General features: G+C 32.8%; 1 protein-coding gene across 1 annotated transcript in view; it reads right to left on the minus strand.

Annotated features, from left to right (window-relative positions):
- The window catches only part of LOC131853960 (cyclin-dependent kinase inhibitor 1-like), a 48,440-nt gene that overhangs the window by 1,965 nt on the left and 29,952 nt on the right, over window positions 1-16,523 (minus strand). The window lies entirely within an intron of this gene.

Raw genomic sequence — 16,523 nt, forward strand, 5'->3', positions numbered from 1 at the left:
TACTTTTATCTTAAGTTTTATGACTGTGCCAGTACTATTCATTGAAACAAAACTGTTATCATTATTCAAATTTCACACACTATGAACCACAATATTTACTTTTGGAAAGAAAAATTACCTATTATTGACAACTTTGCCAATTTTCTCGTTTGCCTCTCTCATCCTTATTAATTAATTAAGTTTTTTGGAATTATATAAATTATTATTTCTGTCATCGTAGTAGATCTGTAAATGCAGATCCTCTCAAAACGACATACTTAAGAACTGACTGGCTCTATCAACGTAGAGCCTAAACTACTAGATAGGTTTCTTTTATTACATCAACTTACGATTTCCTAAAAACCCACGTCATTAGGATATAACAGATTCACATCGGAGAAGCCGACCTAAATATCTATTAATATACTGGATAAGTATAATAATTTATGTGATTTTGTTTATAAATAATCAATAGCTGTCAGCAATCATGATAATGATTTATTTGAAAACATAAAACGCAATATATATAATATAGAAAATAAAACGAACGAACAAATAAAACAGAAGCAAATCAGTAGTGGATCAGCTAACATTGATAATCGCCAAATTATGAACAAAAAACGGGCGAACACGCGATGATGCCAAGGTCGAAACTCAAACGTTAGGCATTATATGTTTCTATGCCACAATTGGAATGGCATCACGCTTTCGCTAACATAAGTCTATATTTTATAAATAAAGATATAAGATGAAATCTAATTGAAAAATAAAACAAGCCTTGAGTCAATATAGCTATTGGTGTTAACCAAGGTCAAAAATTACGTATGACAAGGTACACGCTTTTAATATTTATTTTAAAATGTTTTATTACTATACACCGAAGGCATGGAATGTTTGCAGTATTTGTAAATTTTCATAAAATGTGTAACTATACTCAATATATTTGAATGGTTAATTTAAAATTGTTCATGTAGTGTAGAGTGAGCTAAGACGTATATAACATATTACACTAAAAGTAAAAAAATTGCAACTTCTTTATACTCATCAACAGATTTAACAATCGTTATTAGTAGATGAGGCTCATTTCAGTATGAAATCTCTTAAATTTTAAATATATATTATTAAATGGGTAAAAACAAGACAGAATTGATGCCAATTTGTCAATTGTCCAAAAATTACGTTTAACCTTCATAAAAATTGATGGTAGGTTAGTAGTAGCTTTAAAATTTTACATGATAAAAAATCAAACAACGTATAATATTTAAGATTTTTAAATACTTAAGTTTAATTTATAATTCATGTTTCACAAAATTGACTAAATTTGAATTGCCATCCATTGTATTCGATTTCATAAATTGTAATTTGAATATACTGGCTATAGGTGTTGAATATGAACGCACGGAAGCGGTTTTAATATCTGAATCATGGCAAAAAGTGGCGGCGGTTGTGCAGTCTGGAACTATGTCAGTGACGTCACGTGGCACCAAGGTCGACTGGTGGACCACGCCGGACTCCCGCCAAATTCTCAACAGACGACCACGTGAGTCCAAACAAATACACATTTTGTAACGTAATGTGTAAAAATAACAGAAGTGTCTATACACCGTAAACATATACTCGACAATTTTCATTAAATCCTGATCTTATTAATAAATAAGCATTGAATCCGGAGAAAATACTTTCACGTGATTATGTTATGCAAGACGTTTCCCGCCAAACGTTCAATGGAGCGTTTCCCGCTATTTTCTGCACGTATAATCCGGGGGATTCGCGAAGTGGTCTCGATCAGTTTATTGAATATTAAACGGAGTGTTTTATAGGTCGGCCGGGTAGCACAACGGGTACGCGTAAACATGCGGGTGTATATGTAAACAAAATGGCCTTGAGAGCGTGCGCGTGCGCCGGGCATGGTCGTGTCTCTGCAAACAACTCGCACACATTATTACTATTATCAATCTTTTATCACGTATAAGTAATTTCCATAGCGTAACGTAAACTTACTTTACAATATCAACGGACATGATTAATATTGAAGCTATTAATATTTTAGCCTAAAATTTCACTAATCAAATACTCAAAGACATATATAAATTAATTATGATATTTATATCATATACATGTATAACATTATAGTTATCGCTTTAATTTCAATTTAATTTGAAACTAATAACCTTTTAGTAGAGTTACAACAAGTGTTTGTGAGTCCGTTTATTGGTCGGCTCGCGTCGCGGTTATTTTTGTCGACCTAAATATCTGCGCGGGCGCACAACTCTTCTCCTGCGAAGTACCTACTACATATAATATGTTTAGCGTGCATCCAGTTTTAAAATCAAGCAGTTATGAGTCGACATTTTAAGATTTTGACATAAACCAACGCGGCCGTTGGTAACAGATTTGCATATCTCGAAGGTCTTGTTTAAATTCAACAATTTGAAACGCTATTTGAAATCCGTCGGTACCTGATTTGTAATTTTAGATAATATTCTATGAGTGTTACTTGTGCTTACCTACGATATAAATTGTTCAAATGCATTGTAAATTGATGCGCATTATGCGGCGCACGCGCATCGTAGACTGCGTTCAATGTTCTTGCAAGATTCTCGTTGACGACTAGAATTCTTGATTGTAGAAGATAAAAAATTAAAAGGTTCCGTGGAAAATGGAGAGTCCTCTGTCGTTAAGTTAGCTTTTTTCGAGTCACGCTACTGCAATCACGGCGTGACTCGGTAGAGCGCGTCGCGGCGGGGGTGTCTGTCACCACCGCCTTTAAAGTTACCGACTGCGTCTGGGCAGTCCTCCAGGAAACAACAATGCGCAACTTGAATAGATAATCATGGAGCGTGTCTTTCTTTATAAGAAAACGTTAAGCACTTGTTTACCGTTTTTATAGCCGCAGGTGCAATGCGTATATAACATGTTTAGCGTCCATTACATTAACGAAAATTAACTTGTTCAAATGGGAAATTACACTTGCTTTTATGTTTGTTGGAAACACCCAGAAAGATTGTCGATTCCAGACTTGTTCAATGCAAATGTTACCCAAACGTTGCTGCCTTAGGCTCGTGGGAATGACGAGAGGCCTCGGGTCACGATCCAGGGTCTCGAGAAATCGTGGCCGTCATTACGTCAATAGACATACGAGAAAATCAACCCAACGGCACTCAAGATTGGTCCATTCTTCGTATTGAAGAATGTAAATTATAGGGATACGGTTCAGGAAGGGAAGACGAGATATTTTTCCTTTGTATGACTCGTAATGATCTAAGTGGAAGGCTGCGTAAGGATAAGTGAAGTAGGTAAAATGATATACTGTATAATGTCAGTTACTAATACTAATGTTCACTACGAAATTTACTTTAAAATAATATATTTATGGAAAATGTACTTATAACTGAGTAGTGTTTAATTTGTGACGTCATTTCGTTGAATAGGATAGGCCGTATGACGACATAGCGTTATCAAAACGCTGACGAAACATTCCAGCTAGTAGTTACTAGTCAGTTCAATTGAAGTGTCTTTATTTTTTCATCATACTATACAAGTTGGTATCTATAGCTAGATGATGGATACTATCTATAGATAGCTATGTATATGACGCGTTGTGTATTGTATAGTAACGAACGGGCGCGGATTTGTGAGCCGTGGGCGTCCGTGGCAGCTCGATCAAACAGGTTGCTTCGTCGGAGCTTGGCTGTCCTAGCGTAGTTCGTTTTTTTTGTTGATTTGTTACGTAGGGCTGTTTACACACGATTTCTATTATTATTGAGTTATAACTGGTTAGAAAGTTGAATTTGTTCTTTAGTAAGCATTGTTTGAATTGGTCAATATGAACAATAACTTGGGTACTTAGCTAGAAATCGTCTCAATATTCGTATAATATATTCAAATGTTCAATCTGTTTCAAGATCTCATAATTTTTATATTTTTAGGCTATAAATTGTGTTAGAATGATTACTATGGTTTTAAACATTAATTCAATTAAAAGTAATGGATATGGCGGAAATGTGGTCTACATTATTTATTACATGATGGCATGAAAGTTACTAGTGAATATCTACCATTCAGGATTAACAAAAGTTAAAGAAGACTAGCTTGTTCAATGAAACCGCTAGCTTGATTGCTAGCAATGTGATTACGAACGAGTTCCAAAATATCTAGGCCGAGTGAAAGGCGGTTTGCATTCAAAAATCGTCTGCGTGGCTGTAATATATTTTATTTCAATTCCCCGTCATGTACCGTTTGTATATCAAATAGAGAGAATATTAGATGCGACGATCGATTGGTAGATAATAATAAAATAAAACATCACTTTGAACTAAAAACTTTGTATGGTTGTATGCCCTTTTTCCAGTCGCATTATTATAATATTATTGAAAATTTAACTCGTTTAAAGACCACTTGTCTTGTGTGTTAAGCCTAGAAGTGAGTCAGTGACTATGGTTGACTCAGTTTTATTGCAACATAACATTTTGTGGTCTATATTTGTACACGTGGCAGGGGGGAAACAAGCAACTAAACGTCTCGCTTTATATAATTTGTTGTTATTCCAAAAAAGTACGTAATCACTAAAGCAAACTTCATAATGCGTTCGATGTCAACCCTAGAAAAGAAGTTCTAGTACAACTGGACGACGGGAATAAAAAGAGCTACAAAAAGTAATCCCGCGTTCTCGCATATAACTCCACAATATATAGCTATTTGGTGCTTGGGCTACTGGTTTTAACGTGGCAACCTAAACAAATAAGTGACATGCACTCAGGTAGCGTGCATTGTACCCCTCTTCACATTTGTTAAATATTATCTGATATAGTTTGGATTGCGGTCTACTTTAGTTTTTTTTTGCTTACCGTGTTGCATCTTTTTTAAATAACACACTTAGTGACGCAATGCCAACAGGAAGTACAACTGCCGGTTTCATTATATGAATCATATATTTGACCTAACTCTAGGTTCAGCTTATTAGTTAATTGAAGTCGCTCTAATACATTATCTCATTTTCGTTAACAAGATTTTGTTGCCATTCATTTTTGTTAGTTTGCATTGTTTTTTTGCCATTCCATTATAACGATAAGTTCGTGTTCTTTTCACATAAAAACAGATTTTGGTAAGTCAAAGACGGCTAAATAATGGTTGGTTTCATGTACCACCTATAATGATATAAAATTACTGCCTAGGTATATCACAGTTTAGCTAGGCTAGAACCTAAGCTGCACTACAATTATTCAGATTTTATCTCCGGGGCAGGATGTTGTAAATTGTGTTTTTTGCTTGGAGTTTAGACTTGATACAGGAATTAAGTTTAAGTATTTTTTTACTTAAACTATTACGCCTTGTTTGGATTATCGATATAGAGATTTAGTTTAATTTAGTGTTCCAATAAAATTATTGAACTTATCAATAATTTTATAATGAAGAGATGGTACTTTACTCCTTAGGAGACCACTCCTATTCATTCCTATTCTATATTCCATTACCAAATGAATCTCCATCAGGAGTATTACGAGTAATATTGTGTTTAGTATTACATTGTTGTTTACGTATACACAGCTATACCCAGTTTTTTTTAGATGTACCATTGGTTTGCTCCTCGTCCTCAGAAGAATACAAAATAGTATTAGATACGTGAGTTGCATCAATAAATCTAACTCAAAATCCATTATGTAAACATAAAAATTTGTGTCCGTTAACAAATGCTTTCATTTCCCAAGAAAAGCACTTTATGTTGACCACAGGTTTATCTTAAAGCTTTTACCCCTGAGAGGTTTTATAAATATTCCTTAAGTACCCGCTGTACTTTTCATGGAACAGACAAAAACTATGGTTTTATTTTAGAATCTCGTGTCTATTATTAATATATATTTCTAATGTTTTAAAGATATAAAAAGAGCTAATAGTTCTGATGCCGTTATATATAATGAAATACTTCTGTTAAACGATATTGTTGGAATTTGGACTATAGATTAGACCATTTATATTTAAATCTATCTTCTAGTATAAGGTCATACTGTAGTTTTTTAGAAATTATTATTCTACATTCTAAAATTAGAATTGTTAGAAGTGAATGTAATTAGTAGAATAACTTCTTTCAAAGAACACATTTTATAGATTCTTGTGGAGTAGTTGATAGTCGTAGTAGTCTTGTAAATTTGATGAATTGCAAACATGAGTCCCCTTACGGTCTATAAATAAATTTCCCTGCTCATTGAAACGTCGGTCAAACTATGAAATAGTTTCTGTGTACGAGTATACTTAGCATCGATTCCTGATTGATGGATACATCGATAACCGTTGATATATTGATGTTTACACAATTATCAAATTTCAATGTCAAGTTTAGTTGTGAGCTTTACACTACAAGGGATATGACTCATACTATTTACCACTTATCATAGTCGTAAGACTTTTTACTTTCATTAATGATGACATAGTTGTTGTAGTCTGGAAAGTGTCACACTGTTGATATAGGTTTATGTTGTTGTATGAAATTTCAGTTATAGGTACGTTGAACATGTTCAGGTTACTACTGCGCGTTATATCTGTAATGGCGACCGGAAACGATATCGGATAAATCGATATAGGAGTTCAATGTAATTAATAAATATATTATGAATTTTTTCATAGCGAATTATATAAAATCAATAAATATAACATCACGACTGTTATCCCAGATAGGGTAGTCAGAAGTATTTCGAATAATCGATGTTGTTGTGAAGAATATTTAACATGTCCACATTTTGCTAAGTATATTTAAAATCGATGTTGGAATTAATGATCTAACCGCCGTCTCTTGGACTAATTTTTAGTATGTCATCGGTGTTTCTACCACAGTAGAGTCAGTCTGAACATCTTTTGACTGCCACATTCGAACTCATGACCTTCTAGTCTTAGTTTTAACAGTCAACTATTAGGCAACGATGCTCTTAACTAATTATAACTTTATAGTAATAATATTTTTATCTTTCTGAGTTGGAGAAGGAAGGTTATTTTCAATAATGGTTGTGGTGTGCTGATATGATTTGTAGAAACCACTAAATAATATCTACTATTGTATCCTTAAATTTTTTTATTTATGTGCTTATGAATCATAAGAATGCTCGACTCGCTCGACATATTAGAAAATGTGGGTGTACGTAATTGTGAAAGTAAGAAACTTGAAATGGAAGGCGTCGCTGTAGCGTGGCCGGCGGCATGCTGTAATTTGCTAGTATGCAATCGCTATGAAATATTCATACATTTGAAAAATCTCGGAAACATAAAATAATATAAATACTTTCATATGCATTTAGTGAAATTTAAAATATTGTAGTATCAAAATAGATGATTCCAATTCAATGACGGTCTAGTGTTCTATTATAAGGTCTAGTGGTTTCCTTTTATGTTTGTATTGATTTGGGTAGTTTTTTTTGTTGCACCCATATATATACATATATATAAAAAATACAAAAAACCTATACTCGCTGATTACAAAGCTTTCTATATGTGAATAAAAACATCAGTCAAGTATTTTGAGAAATCAATTCATACAAACAAATAAAAGAGGAAATAATTTATATTTCCTTTTTGTAACATTGTGTAGTGGTTTCTCCCGAGTGCTTAAAACATTCCGGGATCAGACTGTGAGTTTTGTATATATTATCCCATGTCATTCTTGAAATAATGTACTTATTAAACATTGCAAGAATTTCTAATATCGATGCAATGTTTCCGCTGTAAAAATTCACTGTCTTTTATAAATATGTATGAAATCTTTCCTCTTTGTAATATTACAGATCAGGTATATGTATCACAATACAATTTGTTGCTCAGTACTCGAAGTAAATTGTAAATCTAAACAAACTAGTTGCACATACGACGGTGTTTATAGCACGGAGACAGAGATTGGTAGATGGCTACTGATGCGAGGTGGTGGAACGGGTTCGGACGGGTGACGGGAGCAGTTCGTTCACCCTTAACGATCGGCTTTACTAGGAACAGGTGGTGTTAGGTAATGCATGAGATAAGTGCAATATAAAATTGCAAGAAGAAATCGACGATAATATCGCGTGGTTATGTAGCTATTCGCGATTCAAAGCAATTTTATACATCTTGATTCTTGAGAAAAAACCGTTTTTAACTTTGAAAACAGGATAAGCAGATATGAGGTATTCATAAAATATGTATGGCTGTGAATTACGAAATAAAAAAAACCGTCTTGTTTGTGGTACCGTAGGGTTTGTTATAATACTAGTAGGTTTTTACTAATTCAACATTGTTATTTTTAAAGATACTGATATAATTTATTAATAAAATGCTAATTGTTAAGAATTTTCTGTAAACATATAATGTCATAATTTTTTTAATATATTATCTTTAATTTCGAGAACACAGAAAGTGTTCTCGAAATTAAAGAAACACACAGAAAGTGTTCTCGAATAGATAGATAGTTAATGATAAAATTTTTAGTTACTTGAACGTAAAACAGTCTATGTTTGCCTAGGCAATAAAAGTATTATGATTCATAAGTTTGGGTAAAATAAAAGAGAAGTCAAATAAACTAAATATTCTGTTTTTCTAAAAGCATGCTCAAAAATGATAAGTGATTGCTTATATAGAAATACCTACTTTTTTAAGATAGAAATATCATGTAAATTTATATATATATAGACATAAAGAGTGATAATCACACTAAAAGTTTGTCAAACAGAGATCCATATTTCTGAACTTATAGTTTGAGCAATATAGAGCAAAGAAGACCACTTCTGTTCGCTATGGGACCGCGCAAACCAATAAAGATGCACTAAGATGCTCGCGGCGCGATCAAAGCAAACGGATGCGCGAGCGCAGAGGCCATCAAAGTGCCGCCATTATCCGCCACGTGAGTGGTGGAGCCATCGATACTCATTTAATCAGCTACCGAGATACACGGTGTCTTTGATAATGTATCAACATGGGATAATGTGAAATTTGTGGCGAATACGTCATAAATTTGTGGGCTGTGGGCGGTATCGCTTTGTACTTTGTGAGTTATAAAAAGGCGCATAATAACAAAATTATCTACATGAATGTGAACTCGCAGTGAGTTGATTTACAATCGATTATCATATCTCGTTTCACTTATTTTTTATACAGTTATGATATATTATCATTCGTGTTTCTATGAATTTGTTTTATACCAATTTGTATACGCTAAGGACTTTAAATTTTCACCGTTCTTCCTTAAACCTTTATTAATATCTTGTGCAAAATATAACAAAGGCTTTTTTTAAGATTATTTCACTGATGATTTTACTTTGTGATAATGTTACATTAAAATAAATCGTTAGGTTTAAATATAAATTAGTAAAGAGAACGTCCACTAAAAATAAAAAATGTAATCAGAGAGCAAATCACATTCCGATTTCGATCAACCACAACCATAATTCAGTTATAACCGATACAACTGGTCCACGGCCACCGTAAAAAAATACAAGATTAAAAAATTCAAGAACTGTAGAGATCAACGATTGGACACGCTACCCTCTTTCCCAGGATCGTTAATATTCAAATTTGGAATTGAAACAGGAGCCGTCATAAATCGGTAGCACAATGAGATCGATAATACCTATAATAAAAGACCGTAACGGTTAAAACGGTAGCTAAATATCTCATAGAACAATGTTAGCATTGTGTTGCCCGCATTGTTCCGAGATGTCATCTATTCTTCACGACAATCGTAGAGATGATATTGGACCAGAGAAAGCCTAAACATCGGTTTTAAAAGGTAAACACGATTGAACGCATTGTATAAAACGACCTCAGGTCACTCTAAAAGTCTGACCTATGGACCAAATAGGGATAGCTGCGATTCATCTCTCATGTTCTCGGACAATGGGATAAAAGGACGAGATTACCGCTAGGGCGATGCTGCTAAGTATTACCCAAACAATAGGTACAAAGAGCGGTGTGTGTTTACCCATGAATATGGAATATAATGCACAATAGACAGTGCTATGGTAATAACGAGCGCGACAGGTCCATAATATTTTTTCTCAAGATAAGTCTTCGTGTATAACGAATTCGCGTTTGAGTTAAATCGTGCATATTTGGGGTTGCACGTTGCGTGTAATCTCATATTTAAATGCACTATTTAGATGTTTCTGCTAACTGTAATGGCGTGCATTGTTAGGTAAATTAATGAAATTAACATTCGCAGCGGCGTTCGGTGCACGGATTGTAGTCTACAGCCATTCAACACACCTTATGCAGACAATGAGCTATTGTTTACATTGTAGTTTCAAAACGGATAGCCTCATGCTAAGCGAAAGTGGATACATTCGTAGGTAACGTAAGTTTTCACAAGGCGACATTTGGTACATGCAACGGCGTCTACAATTTTATTATAATCGGTGAAGTGGTTTAGAAGTCCGGCTATGGCGCCCAGCTGCCTCCGCATCTGGCCTTGATTAGCAAGGCACTCTCGCTCCAACTATTGGGTTGCAACGCCGTGGCTTAAGTTTCTTATCAAGCTATTGAGTTTCCTTGAAGTGCCTATTGGTATTTTCAAATATAATAGAATACAAGCGTTAGAAATTTTTAGCTTTGTGATTTTGACAACCACTTATCGTTTTGAGTGTCAAAGATAACGCTTATCTAAAGTGTCGCGACAGAGCTTTGCGAATGTTAATGGCGAAAACTAATGCGTATAGTTTCGGGGCCCTTTTTAATGGCTCCGTCACATTTGAACGTGAACTACAATGCAGTCGTGTGTCTAAGCAAAAAATGTTAACGTTTGAACTGATACAATCGAGGAGGGAGGCGCGAGGCGCGCAGGACCACCCACCCCGAGGGAATGATCTATTTCTTCAACCCGTTCCAAAAAAGCTACCTACGAACTGGTAATTTGGTGTAAATATTTTTTCGGACGTCACGAAGCTCTAATTACCTTAACTGAGGTACTAATGTTAACCGTTTTGGGGTGTCCGAAGATTTGTAAAGTTAGAAACGGTCTCAAGCATCGTTATGGGCAATAAAACGTTTAAAACGTATAAAAATCGTTTTGTTATAAAAGGCTATAGCCACGAAATGATTTTCAACATAAATATAATTTTTACGACATTATTATGCAGGCGTCGTATGATTTTTTACTAACAAGCTTTTACGAGCGGTCAGCTCGTTTAGTTTCAACAAATTCCACATTTTAAAACGTGTGAAAGTAAAGCATTTAGGGGTAGTTTGACACAAGAGTCGTAAAATTATAATGCGTTTGGAAATTCGGACCGAGCGAACGGGGTCGCTCGTAAACTCAATTGGTCAAGCATTGACGGATCAAATAGAATAATCATATAATAAGAAGTAATGAATATGGGTCAGACGCGGTCTTGGGAAAGGAAATGCTTTGAGACTTTTCGGTTAGTTTTTATTATTGCACATAATGTGTGTAAATACACTGCAAACTGAACACGTTTGAATCGACTTAAAAAAATTTAGGTTTTTTAATTATACTGTATTTTTTTTGTAAAAAAATACAGTACTTTACATACTGCATAAATATCGATACAAATATATTTACATGCATTCCCGTCAACTGACTAGTTTAATAGTTAATTAGCAAGTGCGGAACAAGTGGGTTAATTAAGTTATTTTTTACACATACCTATTGATAAGTTTTCTTCGCAGTTTGCAGTAATTATTAAAATTGTTTGTAAAATGTTTAATAGACGACTAAAATATAATTACCTGTTAATGTACAAAACACGTTATGTAATTTATTAAATATATACGTTAAAAGCACATGTTATTGGATAAAAACATAGTCCCGTATTATTTCCGTGCAAAGCTCATTACTTATTTCTAATTAGTACTTTAACACCTTAACGGTAAAATTCAAGTAGAATAACGATAATAAATATGTTTCGTTTTATTTAAAATGTGTAATTAAACATAATTATAGCGATATTACTATTTTTACTTGTTACTGTTATGATTCGACATTGTTTTTTTATTATTTTTAATTTACTATCATTATATTTACGTATTATTAGCTAATAAAGTAGTTAATAATTTTTATGTAATTATAAATAGTACTGTAACAAAATTGTTTTGTAATTTTGAAGTGTAATGTTTACATAACAAATATTCTTGTCTACAAATACAGATCACCCATTCACAAATAATATGTGTAATAATATGTACCTTCTATACTTTCTCTAACTTTACCATCTACCTAAAGGTTGTCCTGAAGAAATTGCTTAGCGATATTACCGCCTCTTATTTTTTATAAATAATTTTCTGTATCCTATGCAACAAAGTGTAAATAAATAAAATAAAATATTCTTATCAAATAATCTAAATAATAGTAGTTGTAAAATGTAAATTCTACACCTTGGCTCATCAGCTTGTGGTCCGCGGGGAGGAGTGATGGCAATGTGATCGTGGGAAACACGTAAGCCCAGTAACCTATCAGACCTGTTTCGCGACTCTATGCAAATTGTGTGTAAAACGAAACCCATACAGATTTGTACTAGCTTCATCGAACTGGGCTACGCTGTTTTATCTATTTTTTATAATCTTTATGCAATCGCTAGTTTTATTTTTATTTTTAATTTTACATGTGCAGTTTCGCGTATCTATGTCTTATTAAAAGTAATTAATAGAAGCCATAAATAGTAAAACTTACTACAGATATATTTTAACTTTGTGTGTGTTTTGTGCAGTTTCGAGTATGTATGTAGAAATTAATTAATTAATAGAAGCCTATTTATTATTCATAGATACTAAAACATTCTACATATTTACTTTGACTGTGTATTTTGTCACTGCCTTCCAAATTAACATAATATGCCTAACGAATAATAGAAACCACAGATTATGAATAAAAGGTTGCCCCTTTAGTAATAAACTACTTTATATATCATATTAATATCCCTGCATCGTACGCACACAATACAACCAAAATATACTAAATTCTTTGTTTCACAAAATAAAACTAACGGGATATGACAAATTTGGACTAAAACATATTAATCACAATAAGAATCATCAAGATTCGTTGTGTGACAAATATACAAACTATACCGTACCTTTATCCTTCCACTTTCACATTGCATATCTGTTTCGACAATCATTCAACCTATATTTTTTCCACCGTAACATGTCTCATTATTATTGCATTCATTTTATGTTTTGATTTTACAAACTTATTTGTAGATATCAATTTTTATTGTATTCAGTAAATGCTGTTTCTGTCAATCCTCTACAATTTTATTGTTTATATATTTATTTTACTTTACTGTACGCATTACAAAAGGGTATTAGTACTATTGGCGGCTTAACAACATGCGACATTTTACATAGGAATTTAAATTTATAGAAAGTCATTGCATATAGGACAGACTCTGAGAATCACGTCTGAGAATTTATTCTTATTTTTTTGTAATGGCATACAACAAGCAACCCAAGATGGTAAATATCAACGTCGCCTATATAAGTAAAAAGGACATCACGATTATCCAACAACTGTGATACCACTCGAATTTGCCATTCCGGTCGACTAAAATGTCATACCAATAAATAAATATCATGTTAATAGTAACATTTATTTTAAATGACGAATACCTGACATAACATATAATTGTGAGGTTATGGAGACAAGAGAAAAAACAAAAGGTAAACGGTTCTCTAGCGAAAGTGTTCACATAACCAGTTGAAGGGTAACAAATGTTAGAATTAACATAAATTAACAAAGTAACAAGTTGCAACAATCAAAACATCAAAATAGAATGAATGGAGTACTATTAATTCCGCCTCAATTACACTGTGTTATTACAGGATTATTTTTTTTAATTGTGTAACATTTGCATTCGATATTTTGTAACGTTCTTGAGACAAAAGGGAGTCACGCTGTGTTTAGACAACGAGTCGAGTTGTGTGGATTGTAAGTTTTGATTATTACTGTAGTACAAGACGTTTTTATGTAATTCGAATTTCAAAAGAATTATTAAAAGGTCATAAGTTTATTTCGACCTGACTTTCCTCTCGATACTTACTTCCTACTATTACTACTATTACTTTCTTTTAAGTTGAATTTTCTATAGATTTATAAGATTTCGAGAAACAGAATCTAATTACTTAATACTTCATTAGTATTTACAATTCAGTGAACTATATCGATTTCAGAAACTATTATATTTTGTTCAGAATTAGCGCAATAATTGAGTAGCGTATTTTAAATTTAAAAGATAAGAAGAAAGGTATCAACGTCACGTATCACTGTATAGAGACCACGTAACCGTTACGAATTTATATTATATATCAGAAAAATCGGTATAAAAAAAATGAATGGCTTATAATAACTTTAAATTAACGCTTGATTTGACATAATATTATGTAATACGTACGTAAATTAATAAACAAAACAATTTAACGAACATCAATTTAGAATCTAACATCGATTCGGCCACTCGGAACGAGAAATTACGCTGCTTTATAAAACAAATGAACAAAACAAAATCAGAGAGAGTCCATCGTAGCGTAACTTGATTATGGGTTCCCACAAAATTAAATCTCCAAAAATCCTTTATGCACGGAATGGGGAGGGTGAACTATAAATTAGAATACGGCAAATAGTATGGGAATGTTACCATAATGAACGGGTGCCAATCGTTTAATTAAAAATTTTAAAACTGGCAATATTTATGTAATTTTAGCTGTAAACGTTCAGAGGCTTCATATCTTACCCCTATTACCCTATTTCACCCTTCCAGTTTATTTTTGAAATAAAAGTCCTTGCTAGTATTAGAAATTATCTTCACGTCAAAATTTTTATTACGATCTCTTCAGCCATTTAGTTAGACAGGCAGTCGTAATGTATGGAGTTTGGATATGACAACGGCAATAGAAGAAAATCTGCTATACAGTGTAATCAGATGTCACATAATAGTGAGAATTATATATAAAGAAGCTAATAATTAATATTAATGTGATAAACATTTATGACTATAAGAACAATGTCTTTGTCTCATTATTTTATAAAAAAAATAGTAGCGTCTTTAGAAGCAGTGCTTATAAAATAATGACCACGATTAACTTAACATATTTATAATTTAAGATGCAATGCAAGTTAAATATTAATTTAAGAAGACGATACTTATAATATTAAAGATATAATTATCGTCATTTGTGACATAATAACAGAAGCTAGGTGTGTTGCATAAGTTCTTTTTATTAGTGGAAAACAATAGCATAGTATAATAGCAAACAAAACGTAATATAACTACTTATACACTCGTAAAAAATGATTGTAGAATGCTAAATGAAATATTATTACTGATACCGTAGTTTAACGAGCAGACTGCCTGTCTACACGATGCCACTTTTCAATGCAAATGTTTGCTTATCTAAAGCGATTTGATACATAATATTCATGCCAACGTTTCTTTTATGAGAATAGCGAATCATTGTAAAAATTTGTAATAAATTCTTTTAGCACATGCCTATGTCTTTCAGGATTTATTTAAATGATATTGTTTTAAATTTGAACTTGAATTTTGAATTATTACATGTACAAGATCGGTTATAAGATATTAACTTGTAAAGTCATCTACACCCAGGTTAAGCAGACATACTTACGGTATATAACGGGTACTAGACAACTGATAAAAATACTTTTTTTTATGTAAATACATACACCAATAATAGGAAACGCCCAGACAATCATAATGAATACGAATCTTTGTATAGTGAGAGATATCGATCTATATCCTGCGACAACTAAGCCACCGAAGTTGCTTACACAACGCTGTATCGCGACCAGATTATTAAAATCTACTCTTAGGACTACCGTAAATATTGTGCAACAAAATTGTTATTTAAATAGTCGTGTTTTAAAATATTGAACAAAACTTTTTTATACCGATAAAAACATATGTGTCAACGTCGACTGTGATGACTGTACTTGTAAAAACAGCTCGTAAAAGATACTATATTTATTTACGGAATCTCCGTGTATCGGGGAGGTGGCGTGTGGATATTCTTAACTTGCATCTCTGCATTGGCCTCTGTCAGAATACGTCATATGGAGATGTTTTGTTTGCTAAGTTAAATACAACTATTAAACTACGTCTCGAGACATCGTCTTCGCACTTAGATGAAATATAGTCTAAATTCAAATTCAAAAATCATTTATTCATGTAGGACATTTTAGCCATTTTTATGAGCGTCAAAATATTTTGTATTATACTTTTTCTCTACCATCCAGTTTAGTATACAGATTCAATTGAGAAAAACTGGGAAGAAACTCAATTGAATTTCTTAAGTTCGTCCTATGTATATAGCGACAAATTCCATTGAGACCCGTTAATAAACAGAACCATTTCGCATTTGTTATTTAAACTGAGCCTGATTATGTGCATAAACCATGAGGATAAAAAGCAACCAATGTTTTTATCAAGGATTCGATCTATTTGTGTAGCCAATTTCATTGGAATCGAAATATTTTTTTATCAAAGATCTATCCTAACAAATTTTTGCGTTCATAATATTAGTGAGAATTTCTTTGTTGCATTCACGTATTGTATCTTTGGGCAAGG

This window comes from Achroia grisella, unplaced genomic scaffold (genome assembly GCF_030625045.1).
Source record: "Achroia grisella isolate CSIRO2021 unplaced genomic scaffold, CSIRO_AGI_Agris_v1 utg918, whole genome shotgun sequence".
NCBI classification, from domain to species: domain Eukaryota; kingdom Metazoa; phylum Arthropoda; class Insecta; order Lepidoptera; family Pyralidae; genus Achroia; species Achroia grisella.